The sequence below is a fragment of the Bos taurus genome, chromosome 27, assembly GCF_002263795.3.
Source record: "Bos taurus isolate L1 Dominette 01449 registration number 42190680 breed Hereford chromosome 27, ARS-UCD2.0, whole genome shotgun sequence".
In the NCBI taxonomy this organism is placed as follows: Eukaryota; Metazoa; Chordata; class Mammalia; order Artiodactyla; family Bovidae; genus Bos; species Bos taurus.
In genome coordinates this window covers 17259845-17273209 of record NC_037354.1, presented here as the reverse complement: position 1 = coordinate 17273209, position 13365 = coordinate 17259845, and positions in this window count along the sequence as shown.

Sequence of the window (13365 nt, the reverse complement as noted above, 5' to 3'; positions counted from 1 at the left end):
TATATTTTGCTTATTCTTTCACCAGTCGATGGATGTTTACATTGTTCCTGGGTTTTCACTATTATGAATAATGCTACTATGAACATTTATGTGCAAGTCTTTGTGTGGGTATATGTGTTATTTCCTTTGATTAGGTACCTAGGAATGGAATCCTAGATGATAGGGTAGTTTTATGTTTTAACATTTTGGCAAATTGCCAAATTGTTTTTCAAAGTGGCTGGCATGGTTCTTTTATCTGGATGTTGATGATGAAGACAATATCTACTGGTCACTGATTCTACCAGGTGTATATTGTATCTGTAGGCTAGGGTTCCATTCAGTTTTCACAAAAATTCACGTGGTAGGAGGCTCCAACACTATTCCCATGTAAATCTTGGCTTTCACTCTATTCGTCATTTAAGTTGCTCGAACATTAGTAGCCTAGTATTTAACAAGTATGCCTAATACCTCAAGGGGAAAGACCACCATGGTCTAAGTGAGAACAAGAAAGTTTCAAAATTTGTTGATATTAGAAGTCAGAATAATTTATGAACAACTCGAAAATAATATCTGGTTTAATTGCAGAAGATGAGTGAAGAAGCATATTTCTTTCTTAGATGACCCATTTATGCTAGAAATGTAGTGCATTTTAAAAGATGAGGAATCAGAGTGGCGCCTGACTAAGTACCATGACGGGTACTGTCCCAAGCTGATTGTAACTCAAGCTTAGCTCATGACCATCCTGAGACTAGGCCGATGGATTCTTCCAGAGCATGGCCAAGTCCTGTTTCTTGTTATATCCCTGATGACTAGATAGGAATAGGGGCATGATGTGTATTTTGGTTGATCGAATGTGGCAACACATAAACATGCACTTTCCGAGATATTCTCAGAGGTATTAGAGTCAAATCACAGTGACTATATAACCAGTAGAAGCATCACACCACAGAACGGATAGAGCATGATTGCTGAAACTCTAAATCCATACTAGCAAGGTAAGCTCACTCTGGTACTTTAAATTTACCGTTTTGAATTTCCTCTCAAGGCCAAATGAAATCTGCAGGGGTACTTTTATTGCATGTAGTCAAATGTACTTGGTCTCACAGAAAAATCTAAGTTAAAGATGGTCCAGTGAGAAACAGACATAGAGAATAGACTTATGGACATGGGGAGAGGGGAGGAGAGGGTGAGATGTATGGAAAGAGTAACGTGGAAACTTACATTACCATATGTAACATAGATAGCCAGTGGGAATTTGCCGTTTGTCTCAGGAAACTCAGACAGGGGCTCTGTGTCAACCTAGAGGGGTGGGATGGGGAGGGAGACGGGAGGGAGGTTCAAAAGGGAGGGGATATACGTATACCTATGGCTGACTCACGTTGAGGTTTGACAGAAAACAAAATTCTGTAAAGCAGTTATCCTTCAATAAAAAAAATAAATTTAAAAAACATATAAAGAAAAGATGGTCCAGTGATATGGAACTTAGGGTATGGCAAACATTTTAAGAGGGGAAAGAAGGTACATCACCCATGTGTGTGCTGTATTAAATGAAACAAAATAGTATCTAGATAAAATCATCATTTTTCATGTCCGTTAAGAGTTTGGTTTTAGATCCTAATAGCTTTTCAAATTTGTTTAAAGATTATTTTATCTATGTATTTGTTTTTGGCTGTGCTGGGTCTTCGTTGCTGCGCAGGCGGTTGAGCGCAGGCTAATCCTCAGCGTTCTCGGGCTTCTGGTTGCAGTGTCTTCTCTTGTCATGGAGCCTGGGCTCTAGGGCCTGCGGGCTTCGGTAGACGTGACATGTGAGCTCAGTAGTTACGGATCCTAGGCTGTAGAGCACAGATTCTGTAGTTGTGGCACAGGGGCTTATGGCATGTGGAATCTTCCCAGACCAGGATCGAGCCCATATCTCCTACATTGACAGGTGGATTCTTTATCACTGAACCAGAAAAGTGAAAGTTGCTTAGACGTATCTGACTGTTTGCAACTCCATGGACTGTACAGTCCTTGGAATTCTCCAGGACAGAATACTGGAATGGGTAGCCTTTTACCCAGGGATTGAACCCAGGTCTCCTGCACTGCAGGTGGATTCTTTACTAGTTACCAGAGAAGCCCCTCAAATATAAAAAAATATATAAAGTTAAAGGAACTTTAACTTAATAAATACTTAATGATTTTCTTATTTCTTTCTCTAACTGACCTTGAATGAAGACAGACAAACAAAGGCAGGTAAATAATTAAGGCAAAGATGTTGATTGATTATGACATGGACATATTTCTTAATTAAAGCTCACATAAATCCAGAGGTAGGAAGACAATGCATGATTGATACTTCTATACCTTGCTTCAGCATTTGCTCGGGAAACAACTTCCAACAACCATCAAAAACCTTAAAAATTCTTGTGTTTGTTGATTAGGTAATCCCTCTTCTTGAGATTTACCCTGAGAACATAAAGATAAATGTAAGAAACACGGAAACACTAGCAGAGAAGCGTTCTGCAGAAAAATATTAATCATAGTCTCTTCTTTCCATTTTTTGGCAACTTATTAGACAACAGACCTGCAGTATGGGAGATCTGGATTTGATCCTTGGGTTGGGGGATCCCCTGAAGGAGGGCATGGCAACCCAACTCCAGTATTCTTGCCTGGGGATTGCCCATGAACAAAGGAGCCTGGAGGGCTACACTCCATGGGGCCGTATAGAGTAGGACATGACTGAGAAGCTAAGCATGGCAGAGCACAGGGGGTGATTATGTATATATCAAATGGCTCACTTAGTTGCGTATCAGTTCAGTTTAGTCGCTCAGTCATGTCTGACTCTTTGCAACCCCATGAATCGCAGCACGCCAGCCTCCCTGATCATCACCAACTCCCGGAGTTCACTCAGACTCACGTCCATCGAGTCGGTGATGCTATCCAGCCATCTCATCCTCTGTCGTCCCCTTCTCCTGCCCCCAATCCCTCCCAGCATCAGAGTCTTTTCCAATGAGTCAGCTCTTTGCATGAGGTGGCCAAAGTACTGGAGTTTCAGCTTTAGCATCATTCCTTCCAAAGAAATCCCAGGGCACTATGGCAGTTCTATTTCCAGCTTTTTAAGGACTCTCCACACTGTTCTCTAGGGTGGCTGTACTAGTTTGCATTCCCACCAACAGTGTAAGAGGGTTCCCTTTTCTCCACATCCTCTCAATAAATAAATTACAAAAAAAAAAAAAAAAACGAAATCCCAGGGCTGATCTCCTTCAGAATGGACTGGTTGGATCTCGTTGCAGTCCAAGGGACTCTCAATAGTCTTCTCCAGCACCACAGTTCAAAAGCATCAATTCTTCAGCGCTCAGCTTTCTTCACAGTCCAACTCTCACATCCATACATGACCACTGGAAAAATCATAGCCTTGACTATATGGACTTTTGTTGGCAAAGTAATGTCTGTGCTTTTCAATATGCTATCTAGGTTGGTCGTAACTTTTCTTCCAAGGAGTATAAGCGTCTTTCAATTTCATGGTTGCAGTCACCATCTGCAGTGATTTTCGAGCCCAGAAAAATAAAGTCTGACACTGTTTCCACTGTTTCCCCATCTATTTCCCATGAAGTGATAAGGTAGCCATTAATAATGCTGGTGGTTACAATATCCTGTGATAAACAATAATGGAAGAGAATATAAAATAATGTGTATATTTATATAACCGAATCACTTTGCTTCACAGCCAAAATTAATACATTGTAAATTGACTACACTTCAATTTAAAAAAGGAAAAATATTATAATAAAAAACATAATGCTGCTGATTACAGTTACGTAGAACACAGGACCTGGAGAAGGAAGTGGCAGCCCACTCCAATATGCTTGCCTGGAGAATCCCATGGACAGAGGAGCCTGGTGGGCTGTAGTCCCTGGGGTTGCAAAGAGTCGGACACGACTGAGCATGAGCGCGAGCGCACAGGAAAATGCTCATGATAAAGTTGTACATAAAGTTGATACAAAGTATTACATGCATTTAAATAAATTTATTTATTTTTAATGCATAGAGGAAAAAAGTCCTGGGAAATTGTACAGTAATACTAACAGAATTAGGCTCCTGTGATGAAGGACCCTGTCTCTCTTCTGTTTTCTAGTTTCTGTGTGTGGTTATGCGGTTATCAAGGAAAACAAAACAAAACAAAAAAAGAATGAAATTAATCCTTAAACTTTTAGTAAAAATAAATCTTTGGGCTTCTTTAGGGATAAGTGTATACTTCAGTTCAGTTCAGTTCAGTTCAGTCGCTCAGTCATGTCCGACTCTTTGTGACCCCATGAATCGCAGCACGCCAGGCCTCCCTGTCCATCACCAACTCCCGGAGTTCACTCAGACTCACGTCCATCGAGTCAGTGACGCCATCCAGCCATCTCATCCTCTGTCGTCCCCTTCTCCTCCTGCCCCCAATCCCTCCCAGCATCAGAGTCTTTTCCAATGAGTCAACTCTTCGCATGAGGTGGCCAAAGTATTGGAGTTTCAGCTTTAGCATCCGTCCTTCCAATGAACACCCAGGACTGATCTCCTTCAGAATGGACTTAGGGATACATATATAGAGGGATAAGATGTATCCCTATACATCTGTAGGAATGTGTATAAACAAAGTTTCCATATATCATGTTATTTAACTTGATCACTGTTTCACAGTATGAATAATATTCTTACCTTCATTTTGAGTGGGAAATAATAGCTTGGAGAGTTCATTATATTAAGTAATGTTCAGTAAGGAGTTAAGTACAGCATTGACTGAAATCCTCATCCTGGTCAATTCCCACCAGGGTATAACCTCTTAACCAATGTTCTTGTCCAACCTTAAAACTAGAACTGGGGAGTAGGTGATAAACTTGAGACCTTTCAGATTAACTGTGTAAAGGTAAAAGAAGTATCTTCTGGAGTTTGGTTTTGCATAAACAAGTTTCCTGTGTCTGAATTTTTCACTTGTAGTTGGGACATTAGGCAACATGAAATTGGACGCGGGGGGAGGATTGGAGGTCAGAGCAGGCGAAAGTTCTTGGCATGTTTCCTCTTGATTAGTTTTACCAGTCAATGCTAAACCAGGATCCCATGCTTCTGTGGCCTAAGGGATCACCAGATTATGTTTCTTGGAGACAAGAATATCTGGCCCTATTTGGTATTCCTGAACGACTTTCCGTCTTCCAAATAGAAGCGTTTTTGGAAACGTGCAGTCTGTCCACAAGGAACCAGGAGTAATATTTCCTGCTCAGTGAGTTGTAAAAGACAAAGTATTACTATAGCTGCAACCCTGATTTGAAAGAGTGGATCAAATGTGACTTTTCAAATGGAACTTTCAAGGAGTGGGTAGGCGGTATTTCCTTTCTCTTTCTTTAAAATGGTCTGACTCACCCCATCTAATCAGCTGAGGCAAAATCCTCTAAGAACAACTCTGAATGAGAATTACAGTAACAGCCTTTGTCTGACAGCAAAGAGGTTTTCCTGAGGCAATGTGTTTGGCCTGGAGATCAGCCCAAAACAGTTTTATACTAGAGCAGTTGAGTTTGTCTCAGAAAAATATTTGTTTGTGCTGACTGGAATTTGAATGTGGAGTAGGAGGATCCGCCGGGTGTGAAGTGTGACAGTGTTTATTTGAATTAGATGGTAAAAAAGGGAGTCATATCAATTCCAGGAAAGAAGTTCTTTTCATTGGAAATGTCCACACTTTCAATCTCTGCGTGACTCTCCCACTCTCTTTTAGAATAGATTTGGCACTTTGGTTTTGGTTTAGAAACAAAAACAAACAAGCAGACGAAGCTATTATAATCTCTCCCACTATCTTCCTGTGATACAGCACGGTAGCTGTGCAGTTACGGAAAGACAGCAGCACAGTTTCCATGCTGGTTGAACGGTTTTGAATAGAGCCCAGAGGCACCCTGACATGTTGAAGAAAAGGGAAGAACTGAGTCAGTTTAGTTGAAGTAACACCCAGAACTGGTACCATCACACCATACGGTAGGACTGTGCAGCGTGTAAAAATAACCACCCTTTCTTACATGTGCCACACTCAACCTTCTCCTTGAATTGCTAGAATTTCACCCAGTGAAGGACTCTTTGGCTTCTGTTTCCAAGTTCATGTTTTGTACTCCTCCTGCTCCAAAGAAGAGCAATTTGTAACAATTTAGCCACTAATAAATAAATGATCCTATTGTGATAAAACAAATAGCCTTGAATCATAGAATTTTTGTTGTATCCTTAATGAACATTGATTACCATCATGATTATAATGATGTGATCTGTTACAATAAATTTTTAAGTAAACACTGCTACACCTGCAGGCAGCCAGAGGAAGATGTGAAATCAATCCAGCAACCGACATTCTGTTTCTAACCTTTCACGTTCTCAACTGTCATTTGCTTTGAGAGGGATTTTAAATGAACATTCAACATTTCACAAAACTTGCTTTCTGTACTCAATAATTTATTTCTTGTTAGAACGGTTTTTCTGGCTAATTAAGATGAATTGTTTGTAATGAACAGAAACCTGGCATTCATATAGGTTGGCTTGAAGTCTGAATTCTAAATGACTAAAAGAATAGGAACCTTGAAATTAGAAAATGTTTACTTACGCTGCAATTTGCTGGTCAAAGATTCAGATTCATGATTCAGATTACGACACATACTTGGGTCACGATTTCTAAAGTAATGACTATTTCAAACAAAACTTTCTTCTAATTAAGAGTTAAAAAAAACTTTTGAAAAGATCAGAGATTCAATTTGTGTGCATCTTAAAGATCAGGATTTTTCTTGGAAATTTATTAGTTGACTTTCTTCAGAGATAAGTTTCTTTAACTTTATACTTTCAGATTTTCTTTATTTTCTCAATTGTTTGTCTAGATGACATTTTAAAAGGGAAAGAATAACTGACTCAATTCGGTGACCTTGGTTAAATAACATTTCTATAGGATTGAACTAGATGCTCTTTTAAGGCCCTTTTCAGCTCTAAATTCCATAATCCCAGCTAGTTTTTCTTCATTCTCATGTACTTTGATTGCCCTCTGACGTGGTGGTTCCCTTTGAGTTTCAGATAAAGAACAGGATGTGGTCCAAAGTAAAATGGAACATTTTACACACATACGTTGAAATGGACAATATGCTTATCAGGATGATCTTACTTATTGGTTCCCAACGTGTGTGAATGTGAAGATCCCTCTTTCACATCAAAATTTTGAGTTTTTCCTCATGATTAAATTACTGTACATTTTTTCCATGTAAGTATTGAGAAAATGTATAGCAATAAAAGCTACCATGATAAAAACAAAGAGCTGCAACTACATGTCTATAAGAATGGCTAAAATCTAGAACACGACAACATCGAATGTTGGTGAGGCTGTAGAGCAACAGGAACTCAAATCTGTTTGCTAGTGAGAATGCAAAATGATATAACCACTTTGGAAGTAGTTACAAAATTAAAGTTTCTTGCAAAGCTAAACAGATTCTTACAATATGATCTAGTAATTGTGCTCCTTGGTATACACCCAAGTTGAAAACATTTATCTACCCCAAAACCAGCCCATTCATGCTTATAGTAGCTTTATTCATAATTCCCCAAATCAAGATGTCCTTCAGTAAGTGAATGGATAAATAAACTGTGGTGTATCCAGACAGTGGAATATTATTCAGCAATAAAAAGAACTGTTAAGCCGTGAAATTTAGATGTGCATTACTAAGTGAAAGAAACCTACCTGAAAAGCCTGAAGAGGCTCCACACTATGATTCCAGCTATAGACTTTCTGGGAAATACAGCATAATGGAGACAGTAAAAACATCAGTGCTTGCCAGATATTCAAGGGGAGGTAGGGTTGAATAGATCGTGCCCAGAGAATTTTTAGGGCAGCGAAACTATTCTGTATGATACTACAAATGGTAGATACATGTCATTACACATTTATCCAAAATCAGAGAGTGCATAGCACCAAGACTGAATTCTAATGGAAATTATAGACTTTGGGTGATAATGAGGTATCAATCCATCTATTATAACTCTGGTACAGGATGTCATTGAAGGGGAAGCTGTATATGTGGATGGAGAAGATACATGGGAATTCTCTGTGGTGAGTCTAAAATAACTAAAAAAAAAGTCTATTAAAAATTAAAGCATTAAAAAGTACACTTAGCGTATGATCCAGCAGTCACATTCTTGGTCATTTATTCCAGAGACACCTACGTACATCATACACACGCAGACACACAGAGAGGCTACTCTGACCTTAGCAATCCATCTAAGTTATTTGGAGGCTATTAAGCAGAATAGTTGCTTTCCCTGGTGGCTCAGTGGTAAAGAATCCGCCTGCCAATGCCAGAGACACAGGTTTATCCCTGGATTGCAAAGATCCCCTGGAGAAGGAAATGGCAACCCACTCCAGGATTCTTGCCTGGGACATCCTGTGGACACAGGAGCCTGGTGGGCCACAGTCCATAGGGTTACGAAAGAGTCGGACATGACTTAATAACTAAACAACAACAACAATTAGAATGGCAACTTGAGATTAGTTTGAAAACAATTCTTGGTATATCGTAGAATGGTGGACATCTTGAAGCGTTTTATGGACTGGCAGATTGGGAACCACTGCTTTATGATAAAGTGGCTTCACTTGAAATATTAACATCAAAGTCCCCAATCTTACACAAATTATATGCACTCAATATGAATGTAATTTTGAGATGCTGCACACAACTGCTATTTGCTTGTAGATATTTTCAGTCAGACTATTCAATGTGGGCGAATGACCACTGAAGCTCAGTGTAAATGTTAGCACAAAGCACATACAGAACATCTTTTTTGAACTCCCTGTTTTCAAACTAAGGGTGGAAGTCTGGATACAGACTTCCCAGGATACCAGTCACTATTCCCTGAACTCATGGGCTCTGCAACAGCAAAACACTGTGAGATGCTCTTTTTTAATGACCTAATATCCTGCTTGAAGTATTTTCTTGACCTATATGCTTCTTTGGGATTTATATCATTTGTTTGTGCCCAGACTTGTATCTGCTTAATCACTTGGTTAACTTTTAATATATTGCATGTTAGCATGCATTTATTGTTCTCATTGTCATATTTGTAATAAAGACAACTTGTGTTGAGTACCTGTTATGTGTGTCCCAGGAAGCTGTGTTGGTAGTTTATATATTATTAATATATATTATTACCTCCTCACAATAACCGTGCCAAATAGATATGGTATCCTTTTACAGATTCAGAGATGGTGAGGTCAAGAAATCTGATGATGGTGACAGAGCTTGTAAGTAGCAGAACTGTGATTTGAACCCAAGGCTGCTCGATATTTAAATAATAGTGATGATGATGTGAAGATTAATTTCCATAGCTTTAAACAAGGACAGATTCTGTCACAATGCTTATCATAACACCTCATAAGAGTCTCAGCTCTACAGTAACCTGCCAGAACTGAATGAATCCTAGTTACACAATTTAACTACTGTGCGATCTTCAACAAGCTACTAATATCTCTCTGCTTGCATTACCATCTTAAAATGAAATAATAGTATACTTGTGCTATAAAATCACTGTGAGAATCAAATGCATTTCTGTGTCTATGTCAATATGTTTTGAATAGTGACTGGCCCATGGTAAGCATGAATTCTTGATTAGCTATTATTATTATTAAAATATTAAAAAGGCATTTTAGATGACATTACTACAGCATTGATGTTGTAGAATGTTTATAGGTTTTCAGTGCCAATGACGACTGCTTTGAAATTTCAATTACTCAATATTCTCCATTCAATGTGGACCTCACTGGAACCGATGAGGTCCCCACCCCTCCCTGGTCTGATTGGATTCACCACTGAACACTTCCATCAGGAGCCTTAGGTTGCTGAGCACCCTGATTGTAGAAATGGCACACATTTGGAACGTGCTTGAAATGAAGGCTGTGGAGCCAACAATTTGTATTTTTGAAAATCCTATGAAGCATAAGTTGCATAGGATCCTTTGATTGCAGAGACTGTGAGATGATTATTATCTGGGTATTTACAATATTGGTACCTGGGATAGCACAGTGTCAGTGTTGATAAGGACTTGGGGTACTATAAAGTAAGTTTAGAAATGTATTTGTGAGTCCTTTAAGAAAAATATCTTCAAACCTCAAGGTTGCTCTGTCAGGTTACATAGTTTGAAATTACATTAGTTGTAGAAACATCAGCTTCTCTGACATCAGATACATTTCTCCCTGAGAGGAAGATTGAAACAGCATTATGAGACAGTTAACCAAAATGAGAGGGTGTATTTTTGACACAACCTAATGTTCATTCACTAGGGCTCATATGATTATATTCAGCATTGCACATAAAAGTATACTCATTTATACACATAAAACATATTTAACTTGCTTGTGGCAGAATCTGGTAGACAAATTCTTTCCTTCATTGATTTTTTAAGATCAAAATTTACATTTCTAGAACTATATTTTCAAATCATGAGTGTTTACCCTGGCTTTGTACTTCTCTTAATTTTAAAAGCATCTTTCTGTTTTTCTGATAGTAACATGGAAACTGCTGTTCAGTTGCCAAGTTGTGTCCAACTCTTTGACGCATCCGACTCATGAAAATACACAGTTCCAGTTGAACTCCAACTCTAGATTCAGAGATGACTTTTAACTGAGGCTAGATGGAGGAGCCTGGAAGGCTGCAGTCCACGGGGTCGCTGAGGGTCGGACATGACTGAGCGACTTGACTTTCACTTTTCATTTTCATGCATTGGAGAAGGAAATGGCAACCCACTCCAGTACTCTTGCCTGGAGAATCCCAGAACCCCAACAGATGGAGGAGTCTGTTGGGCTGCCGTCTATGGGGTCGCACAGAGTCGGACACGACTGAAGCGACTTAGCAGCAGCAGCAGATCTAATGTGCCTGCAGCAGATAGAAGCACATGAAGTATACTTTATTTCAGGTTATTAGTAACAATATGTCTGAAAGACTGTGGGATCTCAGAAGTTATGACTCAGAATACTGTTTTATAATTAACTTGTAATTTAGTATTTAACAAATAAAAGTTTACAGGGGCTTCCTTGACGGTCCAGTGGTTAGGAATCTTCCTTCTAATTCAGGGGACATAGGTTCGATCCCTGGTTGAAGAAGCAAGATCCCATAGGCTGCAGACCAACTAAGCCTGTGTGCCGCAACTAGAGAAGCCTGTACACTGCATCAAAGACCCAGCACAGCACCCCCCCCCAAAAAAAAAAACAGTTTACAAGTAATTTGGAGAAAACAGTCCAGACAGGTAAACATTACAGGCCTTAGTTACTTCATCTTGTATGTATGGGACTAAAGAAAGAAGCCATGTGAGATATGTTTAATGATGGAAACAGTAAAAGGAGATAAAAAATTCTTAAGCTAGAAAATGCTCCATAAGAATGAATCAGGTGAGGCCTGGAACAGATATAGAGAGACTGTTTCTCTGTTTGCTCCTGACTGCCTGAGGCAAAGCTTACATCAGAAAAGGAATGTGCATCTCATTAAAAACTGTAGCCTTGAATCTGCTGTAAATCTTTGATTTTTAACTCAAGAATGCAGTCCTCCTGTATCCTGACAGGGACAGAAAAAGGAAGCAAGATTTTTTCTCCTAGAGTTAATTAAGAGTCTGCTGTATCTTTAAAGTGTTCTTATTCTTACAAAGAAGGAAAATGATGGAAAGTGTTTAAAAATGTAATAGATGCTTCTTCAAAGAAATTAACATAATGCATTTGGGAATAGGATCACTGCAAAATGAAAATTTTAACTATGACATTTTAAATCCACATAGCCAGATAAGCATGCGTGGAGCATGTGAATTTAAATAAATATTCTGTTGGTACCTGCTGCCTTTGTGGAAACTTCTGAATATAGTAATTGAGTCATTTAGATAGAGTGTGAAGTATAATATTTCTATTCTTTTGGACTCCGAGTTGGTGGAATATGAAGTGGAAATTGTGATAAAGATGGGATAGAGTACAATTAGTAGATATATGGCATCAGTAATAAATGCATTTTGCAACAACAAAATACTACAAGACAATTACTGTTAAAATATTAGGTCAGGAAATTGTGGTTTGTTTCTCTGAAAGGAGTTGATGGGCTCAATCTGATTCTTAGTGCTTATTCTAAGGGTATCTGCTTCACCAAGGAAACACAACAAAGGGGCCTGGACAGAGCAACCAATTGGTTTATCTATTTTTTTCCTCACTCCCTTTAGATTATCTGTAAAGTCTTACCAATTAGGCCTGCAAAGGAAACAAATACAGGTGTGGTCCAACTGGAGGAGTAAGAAAACACGGATGGCATTTGAAAAGACCCTGATGCTGGGAAGGATTGAAGGCAGGAGGAGAAGGGGACGACAGAGGATGAGATGGCTGGATGGCATCACCGACTCCATGGACAAGAATTTGGGTGAAATCTGGGAGTTGGTGATGGATAGGGAGGCCTGGCGTCGCCAAGAGTCGGACACGACTGAGCGACTGAACTGAACTGAACTGATGGCATAGGAAAGCATGTTCCACATTTTGTCAGTGTTGTCTCTGTTAGTAATTATATTACAGTCCATTTGCAATACATGTATTTTTAAATTCAGAAGAGTGAATGAACTCTTTAATACCAGACTGCAAACTCTTCAGTACTGTTTGGCCCCTAGATAAATACAGAACTTGAAAGTAAGGGTTTAGAAAATCTTATAGATATTTAACAGAGTAATTTTATGGTTACTGATTCTAATAATAAAACAAGGGGTTGTGTTTTGTATGTCTTTTTTTTTTTTTAATTTCATTTTTCTAGTAGTTCAACTCACTTTATTTAACACAGTATCGATTCTGCAACAGGATTAAAAGAGACTAAACTCAATTCTTTACCATAAATTGTTGAGAAATCTAAGTTAGATTCCAATGAAATAGTTGCACATTGGATAAAGCAGGGGGTCAGCAAACTACAAACTGCAGGTCTGATCCATGGGGTCTAGGATTTTGGGGGATGCCCACAAACAAAATCTCTTTTTACATGTGGATGTTTACAACTAATTTGATAATCAGAAATACTAACCTTAAATGCCAACTAAGCAAAATGTTATTATCCTCCCCCCAAAATTCCCTTCTTCTCATTGGTAGATTTATATTATTAAAAAATATATACTTGATTTTTATTAAATTTCTGAATTTCAGCAACACAAATTTGTGAAAATTTTCTCCCTTATTATATATGTACATAAACGATGCCTTGATTTTTTTTTTTTTTTCCCTTGGCTGGCTCAGAATTCCTAAAATATTTAAAATCTGATCCTTTGAAGGAAGTGTCCACCACTGAGATAAAGATGTTTTTCAACTCATAAGAGTTCTTAACAATATAAAAATTGTATATTCTTCAAACTCATACATACATG